Source organism: Lissotriton vulgaris, chromosome 3_1 (assembly GCF_964263255.1).
Source record: "Lissotriton vulgaris chromosome 3_1, aLisVul1.2, whole genome shotgun sequence".
In the NCBI taxonomy this organism is placed as follows: Eukaryota; Metazoa; Chordata; class Amphibia; order Caudata; family Salamandridae; genus Lissotriton; species Lissotriton vulgaris.
In genome coordinates this window covers 2,079,273,605-2,079,300,623 of record NC_141689.1, presented here as the reverse complement: position 1 = coordinate 2,079,300,623, position 27,019 = coordinate 2,079,273,605, and positions in this window count along the sequence as shown.

Below are 27,019 nucleotides of genomic sequence, written 5' to 3'. Positions count from 1 at the left end.
ATGTACAAATCAGTATATATCAAGATGAATGTATTTGTGCAGGTGTTACTGTTATAAGAGCATATTGGATAACAAATACATGCAAACTTAATCAAAATAAGTTTGGACAGGCAGGTCTGTCTTGTGTGATTATTTATAATAGCAGGAATAGAAGAGTTTAAATTCAGTTCATATTTTTGGTATTGTAGTGCTTGCCCACCACTCTTAGATGTTCGTCATATCACTGATGTGCTTCCCAGATATTTAATCAATCAATCAGTGGTTTATAGAGAGCGCTACTCACCCGTGAGGGTCTCAAGGCGCTAGGGGGCAGCTCCGGGTCAGCTGAAGAGCCAGGTGTTGAGGTCCTTCCTGAACATGTGGAGAGTTGGGGAGTGTCTGATGTTGACCTGGAGCTCATTCCAGGTTTTGGCTGGAACGTAGGAGAAAGGTCTCCTGACGGTTTGGTTTCTGCGGATGCAAGGGACCACTGCCAGGGGGAGGTCAGCGGAGCATCGGTTCCTCTTGGGTACGTGGAAACATACTTGGTAGTTGAGGTAATTGGATCCAATGTTGATGGATTTGTAAGCGTGGGTGAGGAGTTTGAACGTGACTCTCTTCTCGACAGGGAGCCAGTACAGGCTTTGTACGTTTTGTGTCATATGTTTGTGGCTCGTTGTCCCTAGAACGAGCCTGACTGCGGCATTCTGGATGGTTTGGAGTTTGTGTAGAAGAGTTTTGTTGATTCCGGCGTAGGGTGCGTTTTCATTGTCTAGTCTGCTGGTTATGAGTGCGTGGGTGACGGTGTTTCTGCAGTCGGGCGGATCCATTTGAAGGTCTTACGGAAGATGCGGGGGCAGTTGAAACTGGTGGATGCGACAGCCTTGATCTGGCGGTTCATGGAGAGGGAAGAGTCTAGGATTATACTGTGGTTCTGAGCATGGTCTGTCGGGGTGGGTGGGCTCCCGAGGGTGAAGGGCCACCAGGTGTTGTCCCAGGCAGAGGTGCAGGGTCTGAGGATGAGGACCTCGGTCTTCTCAGAGTTGAGCTTTAGACAGCTGTACTTCATCCAGGCTGCTACGTTTCTCATTCCTTCCTGGAAGCAGAGTCTGGTGTTTTCTGGGTTCTTGTGAGGGAGAGGATGAGATGGGTGTTGTTGGCGTAGGATACAATGCTAAGCCTGTGCTGTCTGATGATGGCGGCAATGGGGGCCATGTAGATATTGAAGAGCGTCGGGCTTAGTAAAAATCCTTGGGGTACTCCGCAGATGATGTCAGTGGGATCGGAGAGGAAGGGGGGAGTCTGATCCTCTGGGTTCTTCAGGAGAGGAAGGATTGGATCCAGTCGAGGGCGGATCCCTGTATTCCTTGTTGTGGAGTCTTGCGGCTAGCATGCGATATGAGACAGTGTGGAAGAGGTCTAAGAGGATGAGGGCTGCGGTGTGTCCCTGGTCTAGCAGCATGCGGATGTCATCGGTGGCAGCGAAGAGGGGGGTCTCGATGCTGTGGTTGTTGTGGAAGCGAGACTGGGATGAGTCTAGGATGGAGTGTTCTTCGATGAAGGCGGTCAGCTGGGCGTTCACGAGTCTTTCGGTGACTTTGGCTGCGAGGGAGTGGAGAGAGATGGGCCGGTAGTTCTTCAGGTCAGTTGGGTCGACTGTTGATTTCTTGAGAAGGGGTTTCACCTCTGCACACTTCCAGTTGTCTGGGCCGATGCTGGATATGAGGGAGGAGTTGATTGCTTGTCCTAGTTTGGGTGCGATGACAGCTGCGGTCCTGTGGAAGATGTGGGAGCAGGGCTCCGTTTGGGCTCCTGTGTGCGTCTTCTTCATGGCTGAGGCAATGAGCTTGACGGACGCGGGTGCCCAGGAGGTGATGGTCTGCTTCTCGGCAGTGGTGGGTGGTGTGGTGATGTTTTCTGCTGGCTCACTGAAGTTTTCATAGAGGGTCTTGATCTTCAGGTGGAAGTAGGAGCTGAGTTTGTCGCAGAAGTCTTGGGAGGGTGTGACGTCAGTGGCTTCGCTGGTGGGTTTTGCAAACTGCTGCATGCGACGTGAGACAGTGTGCAAACTGCTGAATGACGTTAAACAGTTTCTTGACATTGGATGCGGAGGTCCTGACTTTGTCTCTGATGACGGTCCTTTTGGTGACCCTTATAATATGCTGGTGGTAGTCCTTCAGGGCACTTTTGTGGTTGTTACTGGAAATCGAACGGGCCGCTGGAAATTAGGATATAACCCTACCAAGGAAAGTACAAATTTGGAAAAGGAAAACACCGGGCAAAGTACTTTAAAACTTTAGAAAGGGCATATTGACTCTGAATGTCTATATGTTGGTTTCGGGTTAACCTCACAAGGTGGCATCTTGACCATGTGTATTGTCCTCCCTGATATTAATTATCTTGCACCACCAGCATTCATTGAGGACGCCACAAGATTCACAACTGACGGTAGCACGTCAGCTCATGGGGCTCAGATGTACATCAATGTTTCATGGATATACATGCCTAATTTGTTTTCCCTATTTTTCTTTACTCCATTTATTTTAGTGTATAGTGATGAGCACAGAGTTAATTGAAAAAATATAGTGACATGAGCAGATGCCTTAACAAATAGTATAATTGTAGCGATCACGATGGCTGAGATATGTAGTACACCATTGTGATTGTGTCTGTTCTTATATTTAATAAAAGTATCAGTCACCGTCCTCTCCTAAGGTCTAGTGATGATTAGTAAAAGGGTTGTAGATACGAGGGACATATAGAAAATACATTGCAATTGATGGGTTCTCCAGTATAGAGACATATACCTTTGTTTGCCTCTTTTCTTTGCAGTTTTGGAGACATGGTAAACTTAATACCAGCTGCCATTGAGTCCCACTCATTTCGATCATAGAAAATAATAGTACATGTTAAAAATTCCTGCTCAAGATTCCCACCACAAGGTTAGTGCAAGAATATAAATCTCCATAACTGTAATAAACAACAATAGTCAGAATGCGGGTTTAATAAGAACACTATTTTTTGTAACATAGGTAGGTCCCCCGTGTAAGGATATCCCTCATTCATACTATAGACTAACGGTCAAGGCAGATCCTGAAGCATCCACAGAGTGTGACACCTTAGGTTATGAGCATGTTTGCAATAATAGAAGTAAGATTCTTTTATAGGTTTAATACCCGTATCCATCATAATGAAGTAGGATGGTTTGCTATGAGACCCCTGTGATTTACATATCATTAACCGTGGATCTCAATATGTTATTTTGTAGGACAGTATTTTTTAAATCGACTTGACTATTCAGCCATCATATAGAGGCCAACTTTTTTCACGCCTTGGTTTAAGGTAAATAGTACCCCATCACACTTGAGTGGCCTGATATTAATCTTGAGAACCTGTAGTACCAATCCTAGACTAAATATGTACCTATTGCTCTTTTCTTCTTTTTATCTTTATACAGTTCCCCACATCGAAGGGGCATGTCTTTTTATCCATTTATATAAGTACGCACCAATTCTATCATCCACAAATGAGAGTTTAGCAAAGGTAATATTTTATATCATTAAATTTACAGATAGACTAACACAACCAACCATATAGATGAGGGTAGATGCATAAGAATCGAAATTTGCCTAGCTTACGTAACGGTAAGTTTCAATTCTATTAAGGACACGGAGGCTTCAGATTATGCTATATCTTCCTTCGCTTTATTAACATAAAGACTCCACAGCAGCTTAGGAAAAGATATATAATAGTAACAAAAATGCTTTAAGGCCTAAAGCATTTGACGGAACATTCAACAGATCAAAAACAACAACTCCCAAGAGTCTCTTTGTATATTGGCAGTCCATAGTCCTTCCACTCTGTCCATCACCGCTATAAACCCGGCCTCCTCTTCCTCCTCTTTCTTCGCGCAGATCACGCCTAAACCTCATTGATCCTGCTTAGCACCCTCGTTGCCTGTCGAAAAAAGGAACAGCGTAAGCGAGGTGGCCCAGGAATGCAACAATAAGGCGAGGAGCATTCAGTGACTAATACAGTACAGACAATGTAAAGGAAAACGCTTTACTTACTGACATACGGGTGGGTTGAGACACCACTGTGTAGCCTGGGTGGGATAATCCTCGCCTCCGTGTCCTTAATAGAATTGAAACTTACCGTTACGTAAGCTAGGCAAATTTCGATTCTATGTCAGGACCGGAGGCTTCAGATTATGCTAGTTTAAAGCTTACTTACCACCAACCGGGCCAAATCCACCACCGGCTTAAAATAAAACCTCTTAAAGGTGGAATCCGAGGACCAATCTACCGCTCGCATTAGATCCTCCAAGCGAGAACCCACTGAGAACGCCTTAGAGGCCATGGCCCCTCTGGCAGAGTGTGCTCCAAAGAGAGTCGTATTGATGCCTGCTTCTTGCATGACCCACCGCACCTACCGAGCAATAGTGGGGGAGGAGACAGCTTTGTGTGGCTTCCGCAGGGCAATCAACAACTGACGTTCGCCCGGGGGGCGCAATTCCAAGGTCAGATCTTCATATGCTTTGAGGCATTGCACTATATTATAACAAGAAACAATGTCCCACTAGGTATCAATAACAAAGACAATTCACATTTTTTGCATACAGTACGTATTGCAAGAAAGGAACACCAGGGAGTTTCAATACGTTTTTGTGAAAAAGTTGTTAATCACCAGTTACATTAAACACGGGAAGCACAGTTAAATGCAGCACTGTACATGAAAAACATCATGAAGCAACCCAAATAGCACTTGGTGAAAATGTGATGACGCAGTGATAGTGACGACGCAAGTGAAAGTGAAAAAACAGCGTGGTCGGCGCAAAGTGATAAAAACAATCAATTACAGGCTTTCACATTAAATATATACAAGTGGACAAGTTCAATTTGAGATGGTGATAAGCCTATTAGTAGTGCGCCGTGAAATCGCGCTGTTGTTGTCGACGGCGTTTCGATCCTCTATGATTCGGGATCCTCTTCAGGACAGGGTTGGCGTTGAATTGGGGTGCTGCATGGGGAAATAATTAATTTTAGGAGATCGGGCATGAAACGGAGGCTAGAAAGGGAACGTAGAAGTGAGCCGAGTGATCTTGCGCTTCACAATTAGCATGAAGTCAAAAGAGGGAGAGGGGGGGCTGGGGAGGGGGGGGGGGAAGGGAAAGGTATTATTAATTCGTGTGGCCAGTGATGGATGGAAATGATTTATGGGTGCTTAGGGATGGTTGGACTAGGGTGGAAGAAAGGGAGGGGTGGGGGCGGGGGATAAGTGGGGGGGGAAAAAGTTTAAGTTGGACAAACCTGGAAATTCGATACAATAACTGGATCCAGGGGTCGGTCCTTCACAAGTTAAGTGTTCAGGAGCCTCGTGTGTTTTAACGAGTTTAGTTGCAGGTAACTGTGGGGCGCCTAAAAATAGGAGAGGAAATGCATGGATCGGTCTATGGGTTAAAATCAGGCAGTTAGGCAAAGGTACAGTTTGTCCCTAATATCAACGGATCAATGTGGTTTCGTAGGCAGGTTACCTGAATTGCTGGACGATGAGCGTGAGGGGATCACGCTGGGTGAATAATGATTCCTCCGTTTTAAGTGGAGAGCCTGAAGGAGGAGGGAAAGAGCGATTAGGCGCGTTGGTGCAGGGCCCGGAGCAGCGATGGCACTTAGCGCGTTGTTAACGGGACAAGGGGTAGTCAGTTACCTGGGTGAGTCAGGTCGTGGCAGCCGGTTCAGTCTCGGCGGTGGCGTCCCGCGCGAAGTAGCGGGGTGATTGCAGTTCGGTAATCGAACCAGGAAGTAACCGGTCCGGAGGGGGGTGGGGCTACAGGGGGAGGGGGGCGGGAGGGGGAGGGACACAGGAGTGAAGATACCGCCCATAGGCTGAGTCTAGTCGTGTGAGTAGGTAAACGTGGTGAAAATATTTCATACAACACACTGCAGCAATTACAGTTAGATGAGAATTCACAAATTGCATCAGAATGACTATATGATTAGACTCATATTACAGGGTCACAGTGAAAACAATTTACGAGCCAAATCACAATGTACACATTTAAAAGGCAAGCGCTCATTTTACCTGGACGTTTAGAATATGACAGAATTCTAGTATAGAAGGTAGGGGAAATTTATATAAGTATTTGTAATTTCACAAGACTCATAGTGATGGTCGGGATGGGGAAGGAAAGGAGACATTCATGGAATTGCAAGGGGGTTCAAGTAATGACCGTGCTACTCCATTCATCAAGAGTATTCAGGCCCCTATTTACGGAGTCTGTGAGTGAGATCCATTTACATTCAGCACGATTTAGGAGTGCGTTTATGTTGCCACCTCTGGTTGGAAGTGTGAGATGCTCAATTACTTGCCACCTAATGTCAGTGTCCCGGTGACCTTTTTCAATAAAGTGTGAAACAAGGGGGGCTGACAGTACTTGACAGTTGACTCGGCTCTTGTGTTGGATAATGCGCTGTTTCACCATTTGTGTGGTTTGGCCAATGTAAAGTAAATCGCAGGGACAGCGAATTGCATAAATCACGTTAGTGGTTTTGCAGTTGGTATGACATGTGAGCTCATGTCTTTTCTCATTATACAAAAAGTCTTTGGTGTTAGTAGTGAGTTCGCAAACACTGCATCCTTGGCACTTGAAATGTCCAAGGATAGGATTCCGGATTACCGAACTGCAATCACCCCGCTACTTCGCGCGGGACGCCACCGCCGAGACTGAACCGGCTGCCACGACCTGACTCACCCAGGTAACTGACTACCCCTTGTCCCGTTAACAACGCGCTAAGTGCCATCGCCGCTCCGGGCCCTGCACCAACGCGCCTAATCGCTCTTTCCCTCCTCCTTCAGGCTCTCCACTTAAAACGGAGGAATCATTATTCGCCCAGCGTGATCCCCTCACGCTCATCGTCCAGCAATTCAGGTAACCTGCCTACGAAACCACATTGATCCGTTGATATTAGGGACAAACTGTACCTTTGCCTAACTGCCTGATTTTAACCCATAGACCGATCCATGCATTTCCTCTCCTATTTTTAGGCGCCCCACAGTTACCTGCAACTAAACTCGTTAAAACACACGAGGCTCCTGAACACTTAACTTGTGAAGGACCGACCCCTGGATCCAGTTATTGTATCGAATTTCCAGGTTTGTCCAACTTAAACTTTTTCCCCCCCCACTTATCCCCCGCCCCCACCCCTCCCTTTCTTCCACCCTAGTCCAACCATCCCTAAGCACCCATAAATCATTTCCATCCATCACTGGCCACACGAATTAATAATACCTTTCCCTTCCCCCCCCCCCCCCATCCCCAGCCCCCCCTCTCCCTCTTTTGACTTCATGCTAATTGTGAAGCGCAAGATCACTCGGCTCACTTCTACGTTCCCTTTCTAGCCTCCGTTTCATGCCCGATCTCCTAAAATTAATTATTTCCCCATGCAGCACCCCAATTCAACGCCAACCCTGTCCTGAAGAGGATCCCGAATCATAGAGGATCGAAACGCCGTCGACAACAACAGCGCGATTTCACGGCGCACTACTAATAGGCTTATCACCATCTCAAATTGAACTTGTCCACTTGTATATATTTAATGTGAAAGCCTGTAATTGATTGTTTTTATCACTTTGCGCCGACCACGCTGTTTTTTCACTTTCACTTGCGTCGTCACTATCACTGCGTCATCACATTTTCACCAAGTGCTATTTGGGTTGCTTCATGATGTTTTTCATGTACAGTGCTGCATTTAACTGTGCTTCCCGTGTTTAATGTAACTGGTGATTAACAACTTTTTCACAAAAACGTATTGAGACTCCCTGGTGTTCCTTTCTTGCAATACGTACTGTATGCAAAAAATGTGAATTGTCTTTGTTATTGATACCTAGTGGGACATTGTTTCTTGTTATAATTTACACACCCAGTCCCATTTTGGTCTATGGGTTATACTCCTGTCTCCTTCACTCATTTGAGGCATTGCACAACACACAACTTAGGAGTGTCAAGAAAAGCTGGATAGGAAATGGATCGCGACGACGTTTTGGTGCGTCGGCCCACGGTAAAAGTTACCCCATCCGGGGAAAAAATGCGTGCAGATATATCCAGCGCGCGCACGTCAGAGACGCGTCTACAAGAAATCAAACATAACAACATAGCCAACTTTGCCGACAGTTCCTTAAGGGACAGATAGGAATTGGCCGGCCAGGACAAGAACAAGTTCAGAACCAAATTGACGTCCCAAAGGACGGAGTACCTGGGTTCAGGAGGCAGCGCGAGACAAATAGCCCGCAGAAGCCGGCAAACAAAAGGATGCTCCCCTACTGGGTGACCATCGATGTTGACATCGCCTGCCGAAATCGTCGATCGAATAGCATTGATTGTTCTATAGGCCAAGCCCTTGTCGGCTAGGTGAGCCAGGAAATTCAGCACGGGAACGAGGCCTGCGACCAAGGGATCCAAATCCCTTCGTAGACACCAACGCATTCACTTAAGCCAAGGGGATCTGTAGCGCTTCGTCGTACTATCGGCCCATGCTTTGGAGAGCAAGTGCTCAGCAGACCCCGAAAGGCCTGGGAGCGACCAGCGTCTCCTGAGAGCCTCCATGCCACGAGGCGGAGAGAACTCTGCGTGATGAGAGGATGCGGTTCCCGATCCGGATTTGTCAGGAGCAGAGGAAACAGGGGGAGTAGGATTGGAAAATCCCAAGAAAGTTCCAGAAGAACCGGAAACCACACTTGAGACCTCCAGAGCGGTGTAACCAACACCAACTCCGCTCCTTGGCGGCGTATTTGGGCCGCCGCTCGCATTATCATGGAGAACGGGGGAAACGCAAACGGCCGTTCCCGACTCCAATCTTGTAGAAAGGCGTCCGTGGCCTCCGCCAGAGGGTCCGGCCTCCAGCTGAAAAAACGCGGCAGCTGGTGGTCGAGACGGGACGTAAACAGGTCCACCGAAAACGGACCCCAGAGAGTTTGTAACCACAGGAAGACCCCCGGATCCAGTTTCCACTGACTGGCGTCCCTGAGGTGTCTGGAATGCCAATCCGCTACTTGGTTGGCCTGACCCGGTAGATATTCTGCCGTCACCGCAATGTGACGCGACAGGCAATAGTCCCAGAAGTCCTTCGCCAGATCCGCCAAAGCGCGGGAACGAGGACCCCCTAGATGGTTCACATAACGAACCGCCGAAACATTGTCCATCCGTAAAAGGACACAGGCCTTGACCGAATCCTTGGTCCAACAACGGACTGCGAAGGAGCCCGCCAGGAGCTCCAAACAGTTGATATGCAATCGTTGTTCTTCTGACGACCAGGCGCCGCCGGTGGAGAAATCCCCGCACCGGGCGCCCCAGCCCGACCTGCTGGCATCGGACTCTATGACGAGGTCCGGGGCCGATCCGAAGATCGCCCGACCATTCCATGCCTCCATGTGAGACAGCCACCAGGACATTTCCTCCTTCACTTCGTCCGTGAGGGGAACCCACTGATCGTAACTCATCCCACGACGTAGGTGGTGCGCCTTCAGACGCTGGAGCGCCCTGTAATGCAGGGGGCCTGGGAAAATCGCTTGGATGGAGGACGACAGAAGCCCTACAACCTTGGCGATATGGTGCAAGGAAGTGCGATCTTTGGTGATCGTCTGCCGAAGCAGGTGTCGTATTTTCGCGACCTTTCGACCCGGCAGGCTCAAGACCGCCTGCACCGAGTCCACCACGAAACCCAGGAAGATGATCTTCTGAGTGGGAACCAAAACCGATTTGGAGCCGTTGATCACGAACCCCAGTCTCTGGAGAAGGTGTACGGCCTGCCGAAGCTGGCCCGCCAACACCTCCGGGCACTGCCCCATGAGGAGGATGTCGTCTAAGTACACCAACATTCGGACCCCCTGACTTCTGAGAAACTCCACTACTGGGTGGAGAACTTTCGTGAAGCACCAGGGGGCCGACGACAGACCGAACGGCAGTGCGGTGAACTCGAACACCCTGTCGTTCCATATAAACTGAAGGAAACGACAATGCGGGGGATGGATGGGGACGACCAAATAGGCATCCTTGAGATCCAGTCTCACCATCCAATCATGAGGGAGGAGCACGTCTCGAAGGAGGTGGATACCCTCCATCTTGAAATGTCGATAGATCAACCACCCGTTGAATTCTTTGAGATTGATCACAGGTCTTTTGCCCCCATCTGTCTTGTCCACTAAGAAGACATTGCTGAGGAAACCGTGTGGATGGCCCCTTTGTGGAGCAGTTCCAAGACCTCCCCGTCTATCAACCGCGCGTCTGACTCTGAAAACACCATTGGACGTGGGGGCACGGCTTGCATGGGCTGGTCGTAGAATTCTATGTGGAACCCACGTACAGTTTGCAAGACCCAAGCGTCGGCAGTGAGCAATTCCCACTCCTCGTAAAAGGTTGCCAACCTCCCCCCAATTGGAACTTGATCCAAACAAAGGACACTTACCGGAGGCATTTCCTTGTCCAGAGTTCTTCCTGAACCCTCTGCCGCCGAAGCGCTGCCCCCTGGTGGGGTAGAAGTTGTTAAAGTTTGCTGAGGTCTGGTATTGGCCTCTGCCGGAGCCTTGTCCTTTATTGGTGGCCTGCTGGCCACGGCCGGTCGCGCGGCCCCTACCGCGACCGGCCCCTCCGGAGAAACGCTGGTGAAACACCCGCTTAATGCTGGATTGAGCCTTGTCCAGCGATGTCAACGTGTTCACGAATTTGCCCAGCTCCCTGATAAAGGGCTCGCCAAAGAGGCCTCCCTGGGCAACTGCACCCGCCTCCGACGAGGCCAGGTCCCCCAACTTCGGATCCAATTTAATCAAGAGCGAACGCCGCCGTTCAGTAGACAGGGCGCAGTTGGCGTTGCCTAGGAACACGATCACCCTTTGGGCCCAATTATAAAGCACCTCCGGTGAAATGATGGTGCCATTTGCCTTCGCCTCCTCCGCCATATCGAGGATCTTCGTGGCAGGCCCTACCGCATCCAACAGCTTGTCCTGGCAGGCTCGCCAGGACCGATCGATGCCCTTCCTGGGATCTTTCATAAATTTCGCCAAGAAGGTGGCCATCTTGGCATCCAACTCCGGGGTCATGGCCACCTTACCCTCCAAAGTTGGTCTAGGGCACTCCCCACGCAGGCAACCCCTTGCCTCCTTCTCCAGCGGTTTGCGCAGCCTGCCCGCTACAAACTTTGCCACCATCTCCCCCGGTGTCCAAGCCGCGGAGCGTGGGTGGACGATCTCGTCCGGGTCCAGCATGCCCGACTCATCTCGTGGCATTTCCTTGGCAGAGGACGACGGAAGCCAAGATCGGGTCGACTCCCCGTCGTCATCGGTGTCTGGAGAGTCGTACACAGGAGAAGCGGGGGCCGTCGACACGTCCCTTGAAGCACCCGGATGCGCCAAGGGAGCAGGGGGCACTGCCGTTGCCTTCGCCAGGAAGGCGTCCCGGAGACGCTCAAACGCGCCCCTGTCCACTCCTTGGGCCTCCGAGGACGGGCCTTCCCTACAGGGCCTCTTCGGTGCGGGCGGCAACCCGCCGGATGTCCCCGGGAGTTCGGGGGTTGGAGTCACATGTGCGGACGCCAGCTTCGCGCATTCCTCCACGATGCGGGCGGAGAGGCGGTCCTCCATAGGCCCTACCACCTCCGTCACGCAGCGGTAAATGGAATTATCCACCGCCTGGTAAAATTCGTCGTCCTGCAGGTAGGAGTAGGGTTCTTCCTCGTACTCTCCTTCCATCCTGAAGTACAGGAATAATTCCGGGGCACCCTGAAGGGCGTTAGTCGAGATAAGTCTCGAATATGGGCAGGCCAACTGGCTGCGATCACTTTGTGGGCCAACTTACGTGGCAGGTGGGGCTGCACCAACCCCCCAGCGCGCAGACTCTCCTCGCCGGGACCGAGTCTCCGCACCCCTCAAGCGCGCCAAGCCACACACAATCAAAGAGGTGCACAAAATTCACCCGAAGGTGTTTTCCGCGGTCAGCGCCGCAATACAGACCCCAAAAGGGCGTCAGAACACAGGGAGGTACAGACCCGGATCACCAGGTGTCAGAGGGGTACGCGAGGGTTGGCTCCTGCGCAAGCAGACTCCACGGCACGGCCCCTGTAACTGCGGAGGCGCGCCGAAGGGTCGGCGAGACGCGAGGGCGCCCCCTGGCGGCTTACTTACTCACTGCACACAAATGGGAAGAAAGATCGCGTAGGAACGATAGAACGTTCCCGCGACCGGGGACTCTGCAATGGAAAATAAACCATGGGGTGAGTCCCCCAACGATCGTACACACAATACAATCAGTAAAACCATAAAGGAAACATGCAAAGCACTTATCTGGCTGTGGGAGCAGCGAAGAAAGAGGAGGAAGAGGAAGAGAAGGCCGGGTTTATAGCGGTGATGGACAGAGTGGAAGGACTATGGACTGCCAATATACAAAGAGACTCTTGGGAGTTGTTGTTTTTGATCTGTTGAATGTTCCGCCAAATGCTTTAGGCCTTAAAGCATTTTTGTTACTATTATATATCTTTTCCTAAGCTGCTGTGGAGTCTTTATGTTAATAAAGCGAAGGAAGATATAGCATAATCTGAAGCCTCCGGTCCTGACATAGAATAAGGACCCTTGGACTACTTCATTCATACTAAGCGCACTTGTGACTACAATGGCTCGACCACACCACTTGTGGTCATCCATGGTTGTGTTTTGCATGAATAATTTGAATTTGACGTAAGTAGAAATATGCACGAGAATAGAGTATTTTTTATTTTCTTATATTACTTTGGTTCCAGGAACCAAACACATTAGTTTGCATGAGCATGTTAGTCAATCACAATTGAGATTCTCCCGGTTTTCAGGACTGGTTCTATAGTTGAAACTCATGACTAGCTATATGCTGTTTGTATAGGTCTTTATGTATATAGTATAAATATCTGTAAGGGCTATGTTTTACTCTGGAATAAAAATTATTTTTATATATTCCCTGTCTAGTAACCCATTGTGACGTAGTCCTGATGAAGGCATTGCCAAAACGCGTTGTATTCAACATGTGTCACGAATCTCTGCACATTGTATTATAGTAAATTATGCAAATTATCAAGCCATCGGCCACAGACCTATTATGAATCTCTGAGTACCACAATGTGCCAGATCAATTGTATTAGGAGATATAGTCATAAGATTGTCTAATGTCATATCAGAGTATCAGATGATTATGTAATTGTGGTTCAAAACATTACTATTTGGTAATATGTATTTAGCAATTTTGTATATGTAACTTTTTGATATGGAAGCTTTTTTTGTATTTAAACCATAATAATCATGTTATACCAAAAAAAGAATAAAATATGAATATACTAAACAAAATGGTTCCTTTGATGACATTTATAAAGAATTATAACATATAGACATTCAGAGTCCATATGCCCTTTCTAAAGTTTAACAGTACTGTGCCCGGTGTTTTCCTTTTCCAAATTTTCACTCTTGTGGTTGTTCCATGCTTCTGTGGTCTTCTGGTTCCGCCAAGTTTTCTCCAAGCGTCTGCAGGAGAGTCTGGCTTCTTGGAGTTGGGTGGTGAACCAAGCGGCCATCAGCGGGCATTGTTTGGTGGTGTGGCAGAGAGGTGCCAGCTTGTTGGCGCAGCAGGAGACTAAGCGGTGGAATTCCCTGGCTGCAGTGTTGGTGTCGGTCGTGGCCTTGGGGGGTCTAGGAGGAGGGCGGAGTTCAGGTGTTCCTCGGTGACCTAACTACAGTTCAGTCGCGGCAGGCGTGGGGCGGGCTTGGGTGCGATGGCAGTGTTGAATGTGAAATGGACGCAGTGGTGGTTCATACAGAGGGGCTGGGTGATGAGGCTGAAGCGGATGTTTGATCCCACCGCGAAGATGGGGTTGAGGGTGTGGCCCGCTCTGTGGGTGGGAGTACTGATGAGCTGTTTCTGTCATAGGTTAGAGAGGTTCTCTAGGAGTGTGGTGGAGTCTGGGTCCTGGCTGTTTTCGAGGTGGAAGTTCAGGTCCCCGAGCAGGATGTAGTCCATGAGGTGATGGCATGGGATTTAATTTTGAGTTTGCACCTATTGATTGGTCACAGTGTTCATGGTGGCCTATTGTTTGTGTCACCAGCTAAAATTGATGTGTCATGCGTTAAAAGTCACATATTTGCTTAATCATCATTGTATCTTGGTAAAGGCTTCATTTTCTTCTCTGGCTCATCTCAGTATGTCTTTCAATCATACCTCTATGGGAGGTGTCTAATGTGCAGGCCTATTTTATCGATCTAGGTAGGTGACCCAGTAGGCATGGTTTAGGTCTACATATGAAGAGTCGTTCCATGAGGTTTGACAATGTAGATACTTCTTTAGCCCTAAAGTCTTCAATCTTGGGGTACCCTCATACATATGGAAAAATGTCTGCTCTGAGAGCTTTGCATCTAGTGCAAGTGTCATGTGTGTCTATGAATTCCATCCCTAAGCCTTCAGGGGACAGGTAGGTTTGGTGTAGATAATTGAATATGAGTTGCTAAAACATTGAGTTTCTGTACACTCTCTTGGTCTGTTCTAATGTTGTCACCCATTCCATGACCAGCAGTTCCTAGTTGAACCAGAGCTCTCTCAGCTTTGTGATGCCAGTTAGAATTATTTGTTACAGTTTTTCATATAGTAGAGATGATGTACTTCTCCCCTTTCCATGTGTCAGCATTCGTTTTCAGCTCATGTCAGTGCTTTGTGTGCCACCAACGGGTCTGTGTCCATGTCAAAGGTGTTTCTGAAGCAATCAAATGAACTATGTGAGCTCCTAACAGAGACCTGTAATATACAGTGTAGCCTGCAGTGGATGCCTAATGCAGCCTTCCAATTAACATTTTTTTCTTAAAATAGTCAGTGCAGCCTCTTCAAGCGCATCTATTGCCTCAAAGGCTTAATGCTGATAACCAGTGGGGAGACACTGATTTGAATTGTCAGGTGAAGCCGTTTGTTGAGACTCAAATATCAAATTCAGCATCCACACTTGCATATGAGGTCTTACATGGCCAGTGTTCGAAACTGGGTTTCTGGTTGGCACAGGTATGCACCCTGTCCAATCAGGAACCACAATCCTAGTCAGGGGAAGTCAGATACACACCTTAAATTAACTTGTGCTCGCCCTCTGGTAGACTGGCACAGAGCCGTCAGGCTTAACCTAAGAGGCATTGTGTACAGTATTTGGTCAAAACTTCAAACAGCAAAATTGTGCAAACACCACCCAAAAAGATACCACACCTGGTTAGAAAAATAGAGTTTAATTTAATGAACAAAAGAAGACCAAAATGACAAACATTCAAAAAGTAGATCCTCAGAAGTGCAGTTTTAAAGTGTTGGTAAAATTACCAAATAAACCCACAAAGCACCTGTTGGACTTGGCCTTGATGGCTAAAATTCACATAAACTTTTTTATTTTCCCCTAAACTGTTTTCCTGACATAGAGCTGTGATGTTAGATGCTGTAAGTACTTGCCACTGCTAATCAGTGTGCAAGTATAGATGTTCTCTGTATACATTGAAGTGATGTTTGGTTGTCTCTGATTGGTATGTTTGCCTTACTAGCAAGATCCCTAAGTGATGTGCACTGTGTGTGCCAGAGTTAGTACTAATGAAATGCGCAGAGAGGGAACACAGGTCTTCAGTGTAGGGCCTGTGTTGGACAGGCCACATGAAGGGCCGCTCTCCCCCGGCCCAACCAGGCCTGAGCCCAGTCCCGCAAGTATCACACACCACCATTGCACGTCCTCCGTCCCCTCAGGGACCCCTGCCCTCGAGCCTGCCGACCTCGAGGGTCCGATCCACTGCCGGCCCACGCGCCCAGCCTGGGGCGCCATCTTGGACACTCCACCACGAGGCCGCCTGGCCCCCGATCGACCTCAACCCTGGGCCTGGCCCGGCCTCAGACATTCCGGCACCACCCTCCACCCAGGAGGTGAGCGGGCTACTTGGCAAGTCAATGGGAGAAAGAGGTGCCGATGGCTCTCCCCCACCAAGTGCCGCTCGCCCATCGCCTCCCCGGGCGCTGGCTCCACCCCCCTGCTGGGTGTCTGGACTCCCCCATCCCGGACCTCCCGACCTCCAAGTGCGAGGGTCCGGACATCAAAGCACGCCAGCCCTATAACTGGGGCAGCTCCAGAGCAGGAAGGCAGTTGTATCTTGGAGTCGAGAGACGTAAAGAGGAACTCATCCTGGACGGACTACTGGCGCTGCCATAGCTCTGTCCTGTGCACCATCGTCCTGCCTGTTGGCGCTGCCACAGCCGTCGTAACTTTCATCCTCCATCGTCGTCGGGACCTGCTGGCGTGGCCGCGGACCGTTGTAACCGTCATCTTCCATCGGGACCTGCAGGCTCCGCCGCGGACCGTCGTCCTTCCTTCATCCATCTCGGGACCTGCTTGGCTCCTCCACGGCCCGATCATCTAGAACGCCGAGCTCGAGGATTGAGAGCTATTTTGTACTCATTGGTAACTAAGACTGTCCCGCTACCCCTTTCCTAAACCAGAGACTAGAACCGAGGGGACCCCTGAGTCCAGACCTCCTTGTATCAATCCTCGTAACCTAAGAATTGCATATAAAGTCTCGTTAACCTTCAACCTTGTGTGGTGTCCGTCTGTGGGGGGGAAGTTACTTATCTGTACAGTCGTTGGAGACGGCTCTCCCTGGAGACCTCTCCCCGTAACCTCGGCCGACCCTCCCGGTCCGTCTAACATTGGTGGCCAGCGGCGCGATCCGAATCACCGCATAAACGTACAGAGAGTAGCTCACCCCACGACGAAGTCACAATGACCACGAAAGAGAGCGGATCAACCGAGAAATTCCAAATGGAGAAATTGGAGGAGTACAACCATCGTGAACTTAAACAATTCTGCATCGAACTGGGTATCGCTACCACCGGACTGAGTACCAAGGACGATTTTAAGCATGCCCTAGAATCTTGGGCAGAAACCGGGGCTGCCGGAACCCCTGATCAAAGCACCGTAGAAAAAACGACCACGGCCCCGGAAGGGCAAAGAACGGGTCTCTCGCAAGGCGAGATCCAGGAAAGAGAAAGGACCCGACTACACGAACTAGAAATGGCCCGACTTAAAATGGACGTTGAACTTAAGTTGGCCGAACAAAAAATCAACTTAGAGCACCTGCGTCTCCGAGAAGAAAGAGAGGAGAAACAGAGACAAAGGGAGCTCGAGGAAAAAAAACTAGCGTACGAACACGAACGAAACCTAGCCGAGATCAACCTACGCAAGCAGAATAAAGAAGCAGGGGTACCCGAGCGACCCCCCACCTCAGGGGCCACAGACAAAAAGGTACACATCCCCAAGGATGTTGTCCGAGAATACTTCAGAGAGGACGACATCCAGCAATGGTTTAAAGCCTATGAAATCGCTATGACTGCACACCGGATCGATAGAAGCGACTGGGGAGCCGGTCTCTGGGGAAGATTCCTCAATGAGGGCCGCGACACCCTACTACAGCTCCCGGACCACCAGATGACCTCCTACGACCATATGAAAGCGGCCCTCCTCACCCGCTATGGTCTCACACCCGAGATGTACCGTCAGAGGTTCCGAGACTGCACCCGCATCCCGGGTACAACTTGGGTGGACTATGTAACATACTTTAGCCGAGCCTTCGAGGGCTGGATCCGAGGAAGCAACGTCACGACATACGAGCAACTATTTAACCTGATGGTATGGGAGCATCTGTCGAACAATTGCTTCATTGAACTCCGCCAACACCTCCTCGACAGCAAGTTAACGGATCCCCGGCAGCTCGCAGCCGAAGCTGACCGGTGGGAGATCACCAGAGTGGGCCGGAATGGGTCCTACGAACAGAACCGGAACAACAATGGTCAGCACCGACCCAGAGGAGGAGGAGGGGGCCAAGGGCGAGGAAGAGACAACGCCCCGGTCGCCCCCGCTACCAACACCACCCCCCCGGCCAACCGGGGCAGCACCCCAGCGCGACCGGGGTACAGAGCCAATGTCACGTGTCACCGATGTCAACGAGTCGGCCACTATGCGAACGACCCAAACTGCCCGCAGTACCAGAGCCCAAGACCCCGCCAAGTGGCCGCTGCAGCCCTAGGGGAAGAACAGATCTCCGAGGAACAAGAAGAGTACGAACAAGAGCATCAAGAGTGGGAGCCAGCCGCCATGACTCTAGCCTGCTTAGGGGGGAAAGACATGGTCCCGCGGGTCCCCCTACCCGCTAACACCCAGAAGTACAGCCAATGGGTGAGCATCAATGGACACCAGGCCGAAGCCCTTCGTGACACCGGGGCCAGTGTAACAGCCGTCCGCTGTCACCTGGTGGCCCCAGAACAGTATCTACCGAACATTCTCTGCCCTGTACGATCAGCCGATAACTCGGAGAGCCTGTGTCGGATGGCCTGCGTCCCCTTCGAATGGGGGGGGGTCTCCGGCATGTTGAAAGTGACGGTCCGAGACGATGCCCCCGTAGACTGCCTCCTGGGCAATGACCTGGAAAGCTCTCCGTGGGCCGCCGTGGAGCGAAAGGAACACCTGGGGATGTTGGGCGTCCCAGACTGGGCGTGCGTCACCACCCGTTCCATGGCCGCCCGTGCCAACCACCAGCCAGAAGAACCCGAATGGCCGGCGCCACCGCCTCCGGTCGCCCCGGCCGAAAACACCGACCGTAACATTCCCGCCGAACCAGCTCAACCTACCGACCTCGCTAACCTCGACCAGTGGCCTCAAGAAGGGGGGCCCACGCAAGAACAATTTCGCAAAGAACAGAAGACCTGTCCCTCCCTCGAGGGACTCCGCCAGCAAGCGCTCGCCCAAAGCGCAGGGGATACCCCCGGAACTCATTGGGTCTACTGGGACAATGATCTGCTGTACAGCGAGCAAAGAATCGCCGAGCTGGGGAGCAACCGAGTACTAGTGGTACCCCTCCGTTTCAGAGACTTCCTGTTAAACCTGGCCCACGATGTCCCCCTGGCAGGACATCTGGGACAAGATAAAACCTACAGTCGCCTAGTGACCCACTTCTTCTGGCCCAAAATGAGAAACGATGTGCACCAGCATTGCCGATCTTGCCCCACGTGCCAAGCCAGTGGGAAGAGCGGCCGCAAACTAAAGGCTCCCCTGCAACCTTTTCCCGTGGTCACTACCCCGTTTGAGAGAGTCGGAATAGACATTGTGGGGCCCTTGGACCCACGCACAAAACAAGGCCATCGATTCATCCTGGTGCTAGTGGACCACGCCACCCGCTACCCTGAGGCTGTTCCTCTGCGAACTGTGACAGCCCCGGTGGTCGGCCGGGCCCTGATGGGGATCTTCTCCCGTGTGGGCTTCCCCCGAGAAGTCGTCAGCGACAGAGGCACGAACTTTATTTCCAAATACATGAAGTCCCTCTGGCAACAGTGCGGGGTCACCTACAGATTCACAACCCCCTATCACCCTCAAGGGAACGGACTCGTTGAGCGGTTCAACCGCACGCTAAAGGGAATGATCGGGGGGTTGGAAGAGCCCCTCCGTCGCCAGTGGGATGTGCTGCTGCCGTGCCTCCTCTTCGCATATCGAGAAGTCCCCCAGAAATCCCTGGGCTTCAGCCCATTTGAACTGCTATATGGACACCCAGTGCGAGGGCCGCTCAGTCTCGTCAAAGAAGGCTGGGAGATGCCTCCGCTAAAGAACCCTCCAGATGTCTTCCGGTACCTCCTCACCCTCCGCAACCAGACCCGGCGGTTCAGAGAACTAGCGAAGGCCAACCTAGAGGCCAGTCAAGAGGACATGAAAAAATGGTATGACCAGAATGCCTCATCCATTGAATTCGAACCTGGCCAACAGGTATGGGTGATGTCCCCCACTGAGCCATGCGCCCTGCAAGACAAATGGACGGGGCCCTTCAAAGTGATAGAGCGCAAGGGTCCTGCCACTTATCTCATCGACATGGAATCCTCCCGGAACCCTCTCCGGGTCCTCCACGCTAACAGACTAAAGCCCCACTTTGTGCGAACAGAGCTCAGCCTCCTGATGGCCACAGACACTGGGGTTGAAGAAGACTCCGAGCCTCTCCCTGACCTCCTCCGGACTCAAGAGCAAGACGGCTCCGTGGATGGGGTCCGGCTCTCAGAGGCCCTCACCAGAGAACAACGCCAGGAGTGTCAAGCCCTCCTATCACAGTTCGCCAGCCTGTTCTCCCTCACCCCGGGTGTCACTTCCTGGTGTGTGCACGATGTGGATACCGGGGACAGCCCCCCTATCCGCCACCGGGCCTACCGCGTGCCAGACCGGGTACGGGCCTGCATCCAGGAAGAAATAGCCAAGATGCTCACGATCGGGGTCATCGAGCCCTCAGACAGTCCCTGGGCCAGCCCTGTCGTACTGGTCCCCAAAGCAGCTGCCCCCGGCACCACACCCGAACTCCGGTTCTGCGTCGACTACCGGGGCTTGAATGCGGTCACCAGAACAGACGCGCACCCCATCCCCCGGGCAGATGAACTAGTCGACCGAATGGGAGCTGCCCGCTACCTCAGCATCTTCGACTTGACAGCAGGCTATTGGCAGATCGGCCTCACACCCCGGGCGCAAGAACGTTCTGCCTTCTCCACCCCCGATGGCCATTACCATTTCACGGTCATGCCCTTCGGCATGAAGAATGCCCCAGCAACATTCCAACGGCTCGTCAATCAGGTCCTGGCGGGGCTCGAAGGATTCAGCGCCGCCTACCTAGACGACATCGCTGTATACAGCCACCATTGGACCGAGCACCTCCACCACCTCCGAGCAGTGCTGCAAGCCCTTCAGCGAGCTGGCCTCACGATCAAGGCCAGCAAGTGTCAAATTGGGCAAGGGTCTGTAACCTACCTCGGACACCAGGTGGGAAGCGGCCTAGTGGCCCCGCTACAGCTGAAAATTGCCGCCATCCAGGCCTGGCAGCCCCCCATCACCCAAACCGAGGTACGAGCCTTCCTGGGCCTCACGGGCTACTACCGAAGGTTCGTAAAAGACTATGGTACCATAGTGGGGCCCCTCACAGAACTCACGTCAAAGAACCAGCCCAAGAAAGTCACCTGGACCCCAGAGTGTCAAACTGCATTTGAACAATTAAAGGCCGCCATGTGTTCCGCCCCTGTGCTCCAGGCCCCAGACTACAGCCGGGAGTTCGTCGTCCAGACGGACGCCTCCGACCAGGGCATTGGGGCAGTCCTGTCTCAAGTGAACACCGAAGGCCTTGATCAACCGGTGGCCTTCATCAGCCGGAGACTCCTACCACGGGAACAACGCTGGAGCACCATAGAGAGGGAAGCCTTCGCTGTGGTATGGGCCCTCAAGAAGCTCCGGCCCTACCTTTTCGGCACCCACTTTCGGGTGCAGACCGACCACCGACCCCTGCAATGGCTGATGCATATGCGGGGGGAGAACCCAAAGTTGCTACGCTGGTCCATCTCCTTGCAAGGTATGGACTTCACAGTCGAACACCGGCCTGGGCCAGATCACGCCAACGCGGATGGCCTGTCCCGGTTTTTCCGCCTCGACGAGGAGAGTCCCCAAGAGGATGGGTAACTCTCCCCGCCTTCAGCTGGGGGGGACGCATGTTGGACAGGCCACATGAAGGGCCGCTCTCCCCCGGCCCAACCAGGCCTGAGCCCAGTCCCGCAAGTATCACACACCACCATTGCACGTCCTCCGTCCCCTCAGGGACCCCTGCCCTCGAGCCTGCCGACCTCGAGGGTCCGATCCACTGCCGGCCCACGCGCCCAGCCTGGGGCGCCATCTTGGACACTCCACCACGAGGCCGCCTGGCCCCCGATCGACCTCAACCCTGGGCCTGGCCCGGCCTCAGACATTCCGGCACCACCCTCCACCCAGGAGGTGAGCGGGCTACTTGGCAAGTCAATGGGAGAAAGAGGTGCCGATGGCTCTCCCCCACCAAGTGCCGCTCGCCCATCGCCTCCCCGGGCGCTGGCTCCACCCCCCTGCTGGGTGTCTGGACTCCACCATCCCGGACCTCCCGACCTCCAAGTGCGAGGGTCCGGACATCAAAGCACGCCAGCCCTATAACTGGGGCAGCTCCAGAGCAGGAAGGCAGTTGTATCTTGGAGTCGAGAGACGTAAAGAGGAACTCATCCTGGACGGACTACTGGCGCTGCCATAGCTCTGTCCTGTGCACCATCGTCCTGCCTGTTGGCGCTGCCACAGCCGTCGTAACTTTCATCCTCCATCGTCGTCGGGACCTGCTGGCGTGGCCGCGGACCGTTGTAACCGTCATCTTCCATCGGGACCTGCAGGCTCCGCCGCGGACCGTCGTCCTTCCTTCATCCATCTCGGGACCTGCTTGGCTCCTCCACGGCCCGATCATCTAGAACGCCGAGCTCGAGGATTGAGAGCTATTTTGTACTCATTGGTAACTAAGACTGTCCCGCTACCCCTTTCCTAAACCAGAGACTAGAACCGAGGGGACCCCTGAGTCCAGACCTCCTTGTATCCATCCTCGTAACCTAAGAATTGCATATAAAGTCTCGTTAACCTTCAACCTTGTGTGGTGTCCGTCTGTGGGGGGGAAGTTACTTATCTGTACAGTCGTTGGAGACGGCTCTCCCTGGAGACCTCTCCCCGTAACCTCGGCCGACCCTCCCGGTCCGTCTAACAGCCTGCGTGCATTATGCTAAATTAGCATGCTGTCCTGACAAGTGCTACCACTTGTCAGGCCTTACTTTCCCTTTTACATACACATGGGGCACCCCTGTAGGACGTCCTGGGTAACCCCTAGGCAGAGTGCAATGTAGGTAAAAGGCAGGACCTGTGCCAGTGTGGGTGCTAGGCCCTGACAGTGGAAAATACTCCATTTCATTTTCCCTGGTAAAAGGCCATCCTGCCCATGGGACAGAATGAGGGAGGCTGTTACCCTAGTTTCCCAAGAATTGAAAATGGAACAGTGAAGTTTGGTATGTCTGAACTCACAGTGTCATAACGCATCTTTTTGGGTAGATGGTTTTGTCACTGTGTGTCCAGAAACCGCTGTTTGAGAAAATGGCTGAGTTTGTGCTTTAGACCTTTTTGTGTGTCTCAGCAGAATGTGAATTGCCTGCCTGGATCTGGGAAAGATGAGAAAGGGAGGTCATTCCCCGGGGAAGGGGTGGAGACTGCGCCAGCCTGCCCGGCACCTGGTGCAGGGAGAAGGAGAGACTTTGCGAGTTGAAGAGGTCTGGTTCAGAGCCATAAAACAATAGACCCATCTCCCTCCGAGTGATTAAAGATCCAGGACCCCAGTATCAAACAGAGGACAGTGACACTGGGGGGAGATACGCAGGACTGATTTAGGAAGGGGTCGGGGACCCCTGAGCACAAGGGAACTTCAAAGACAATGAGGGGTATAACTGGAAGAACTGTAACCCCAAGACTTTGGTTATGTTGATGAGGTTGTCGAGAATGGTCTTGGTATCGTTCAAAGAAGTGCTGGGAGAGCTTTGAAGACGCCGTGGACTGGTCGAGTCTCTGGCGTCTTTGACCTGTCCGCGATTGGGAAGAAATCCTCTGCCTCAGGAGGAGTTGCTGAATAGGCTGCGGGAGACACTTGAACCGTGCTTCGTGATCTGGGGCTTGTTGGCAGTTTATAGCTCTTGACCGAGGAGAGACTGAAGGGGCGCTGCAGTGGGTCATGTCCCCCCTTCTTCCTGAGCAGGACTTGGCTGTGTTCTGTGTACTGTACACCAAGGGCCCAAGGTGAGCTAGCTCCCTGTTCGGAAACACAGGAAAATAAGAGTTTCCAGGAAGTCTCAAGTGGCGCAGTGGTGGGACCGTGTCATGGCAGCCTGAGACCTCCAAAGGGGTGCCTAAGGAGATCGTGGACACTCGGAGCGGATCAAGACGCTGCTGCGCAGGATGCGTGTATTGGTGCGGCTACAGGTGTTGGAGCGCCTGTGGATTCGGGACGCGCTGGGGGTGCGTGGTGCAGTGCAATCCAGGCACTAGTGAAGAGTGCCGGGACATAGTGGCAAAGAAGTCCTAACAGCACTGGAGAGGAGGGCCAAGTGATCGGGCCATTAAAGGCAACATGAGGTAGCACCAGCGTCATGTGTAAGGCTTCGTGGAAGGAGTTTCTGCTGAACGTTGGCAGCATGGACCGGCAGCCCTGCAGGAGCTGATCTACTGGCCCGAGCGCTCCTTGCCCATGGTGACAAGGTTCTGGAGTAAGGCCAAACTACTGTGGCAGGAGAGGAGAGTGGGGTCGTGCCCCCCCAGGTAAAGTGGATCATCGCCTGGGGCGGGGTGTGGGCCAGGAGGGACACTCTCTCTACCTTTCGCTGCTGGCAGCTGTGTGCGCCTGTTGCTTTGGCCCAGATCTTGATCTGTGCTGGTCCTGGAGGGGGCAGTACAGGGGACAGGGCCCGGAGTGGAACTTGGGTGTCATCGTTGATCTGTGTTGGGGGCAACAAAGTACTAACAAACTATTGAACTATTGGACAACGTCTGACACTAGAGGTGCTTAACGAACTCAGGGGTTAGTGCACAACATACTACGTTATGTTTCTCTTGCAGGATACAGGATCACAGCGTAGCGCACTCCAGTTGTTGTTTACTGCACAGTACTGAATTGCACTGTGACACATTACCTTATTCCTTCCTTGCACAGGGCATGCTGGTGGTGATATGCATTGCATTGTCTTCCTATCGCACTGTACGAACTTGCAGCATGATGCATTGCTGTATTTCTTCCTTGAACAGGGCATGCTAGTAGCGAACCGAGTTGCATTATCTTGTGTTGACCCAGTACATGATCTTGAGGCTATGCATTGCATTGTTTCACTGTGGCACTGTACAGGAACCTATCGTTAAGTAGTGTAGTATTCCTACATGTGTGAATCTAGTAATACGACGTACTTAACCTGTTGAGAATGGTTAAAAGTCAGCTTAACTGTTGGTTAGAAGCGGTGGTTGGGCATTAGGACCGCCCAACCCACCGGAAACAATGGTACCAAGTGTATATATGTGGGAGTTGTATCGTGTGGTCATTTTGTATATATTTTTATATAAAGTATACGGGTTTTATACAAAGTCGTGTGGAGTCCATTTGTGGTGACATCATTGGGATTGCTTTGGGCATGGTTGCACATACTGAACACTCGTGCCTTGGAGATAGGCCTGGCTGCTCGTGACAAGCTACTAAGGGAGTGATCAGGGCTATCTCGGACAGTGTCCTTTCTTGGCCTAACTTGGGAGCGGGGGTCCGGGTTGCGCACTTGACTACAGCAGTGAGCGCCGGAACGCCGGCTTCTAACAGCACCAAATATGGTTTTCTGGTTGTGCCGGACCGGGACAAAGTAACTAGTTCAGTCCGACCATGATGGAGCATGGGCCAGCTACAGGGACCTACCTGCACCCGCTGAACTAAGTACCTTAAATCCTGGTGCACTTTCTGCGCTATGTTGCTTTGCAAGGCTTTGGCCGTCCGTCATAAATTCCAAGAAGGACCACAGAAGACAGAGGACCTTAGATCCACTTCCAGGCTACCAGGACTGGGGAGGTACCACTTGGCAAGGTAGACTCACAGATGGCAGAGTCCAGGTGTTGTAGCAGGTGAGTTGGAAATCTTTTGTGCCCCTGAAGCTTCAGAAAATGTGAGGCAAGCCCTTGAAGTCACTTTGGTTCTGGGTTGGAGAGATTCAGGTCCAGTCCTTCTCACTACCTGGCAAGAAGGGCAGCAGGCCGCAGGTCAGCACAGCAGAGGAAGAGTCCAGGAGAGTGACAGTGTTTTCAGCAGCGCAGACGTCCTTCTTACTGGCAGATTATCCACAGGTCAAGAAGTGTACTGAAGTGGTGGTGTCTGAATTCCAGTATTTATACCCTAGTTCTGGAAGGTGGGAGAAGCTTTTAGACCAGGAGTCCTCAACCTTTTCTGTAAAAAGAGCTACTTATGATCAATAAAAATCATCCTGAGTTACTAATATTAGTGTTGTAATTGTGATCACGCAAACAGATTACTTCAGTGTATACTGTATGTAAAATCACCCTCAGTGATGACATCAGTACATCAGACAAAACTGTCAGCAGTCATGTAAAAAAGGCCATGCCAATTTGGAATGCCTTTAGGTGGGCAATACAAAACATTTATAGTTAAATGCCCCTGACACTAAGGTAACAGTATTTGTAATAAACTGCGTCAATGCCACATGATTTATCACTCAAATATCAATTGCAAATATATTTTGGAAATTCAAATATCAGCTTATCAGTCCTGAAAATACACACATTTGTCTCTCTAATACGCACCTTTCAATGTTGGCATACAAATATTAATTCAGTCAATGAAAAACTTCTATTTTAGTAGGCTGGGCTGGACACAAGAGAGATACATACAGGTAGCTAGAGAGCTAATAGTAGCTTACAAGCCTGTTCTAGACAGTGGCTTTGTAGTGGAGGAAATACCCTTCCTCCCCTGCCCTGGTTCCAAGCTGGCTGCAGTGACAATATGGGGTTTTTAGGCCTATTGTGTGGAGACAAGGCACAGCCTATTCAGGTGTAAATGGGGCTTTGCTTAGCTGCGCCCCCCCCCCCGATTGAGCCAGTTTATGGACCATTAAGGCCTATCGAGTCACACCACAGCTCCCACTGTGTGTGGATGTCTAGAGGGAATACACAAGGTCCAGCTGTCATCCACCCCAGACGTGTATTTAGAGACAGGCAGAAACATAGAATGGTTGAAGTAAGAAAATGCCAACTTTCTTAAAGTATAGGGTAAAGTGTGCCAACAAGGGATTTTACTTAAGCAGTGCAATTTGTAATAGCTTCTGTTAAGAATATTTGGATAGTTCAGTTTTATCAAATGTTGAACCAGTAGTGAAATTGACTGAATAATTTCGGCAATAAATGTGTAGAGAGACAAAAACTACAAAATCAGGACAAACATGGCAATAACATATAATCGAAATATAAATATATTTTCATATATAAATTACATTAGGTAGTGTACAATCAAACTAAAATGAATCCAATGCAAACACATGAAAAAGGTAAATTGCAATTAAACCTATAATTAATGAGTCAAAAACATCCATTCCAGATTTGAT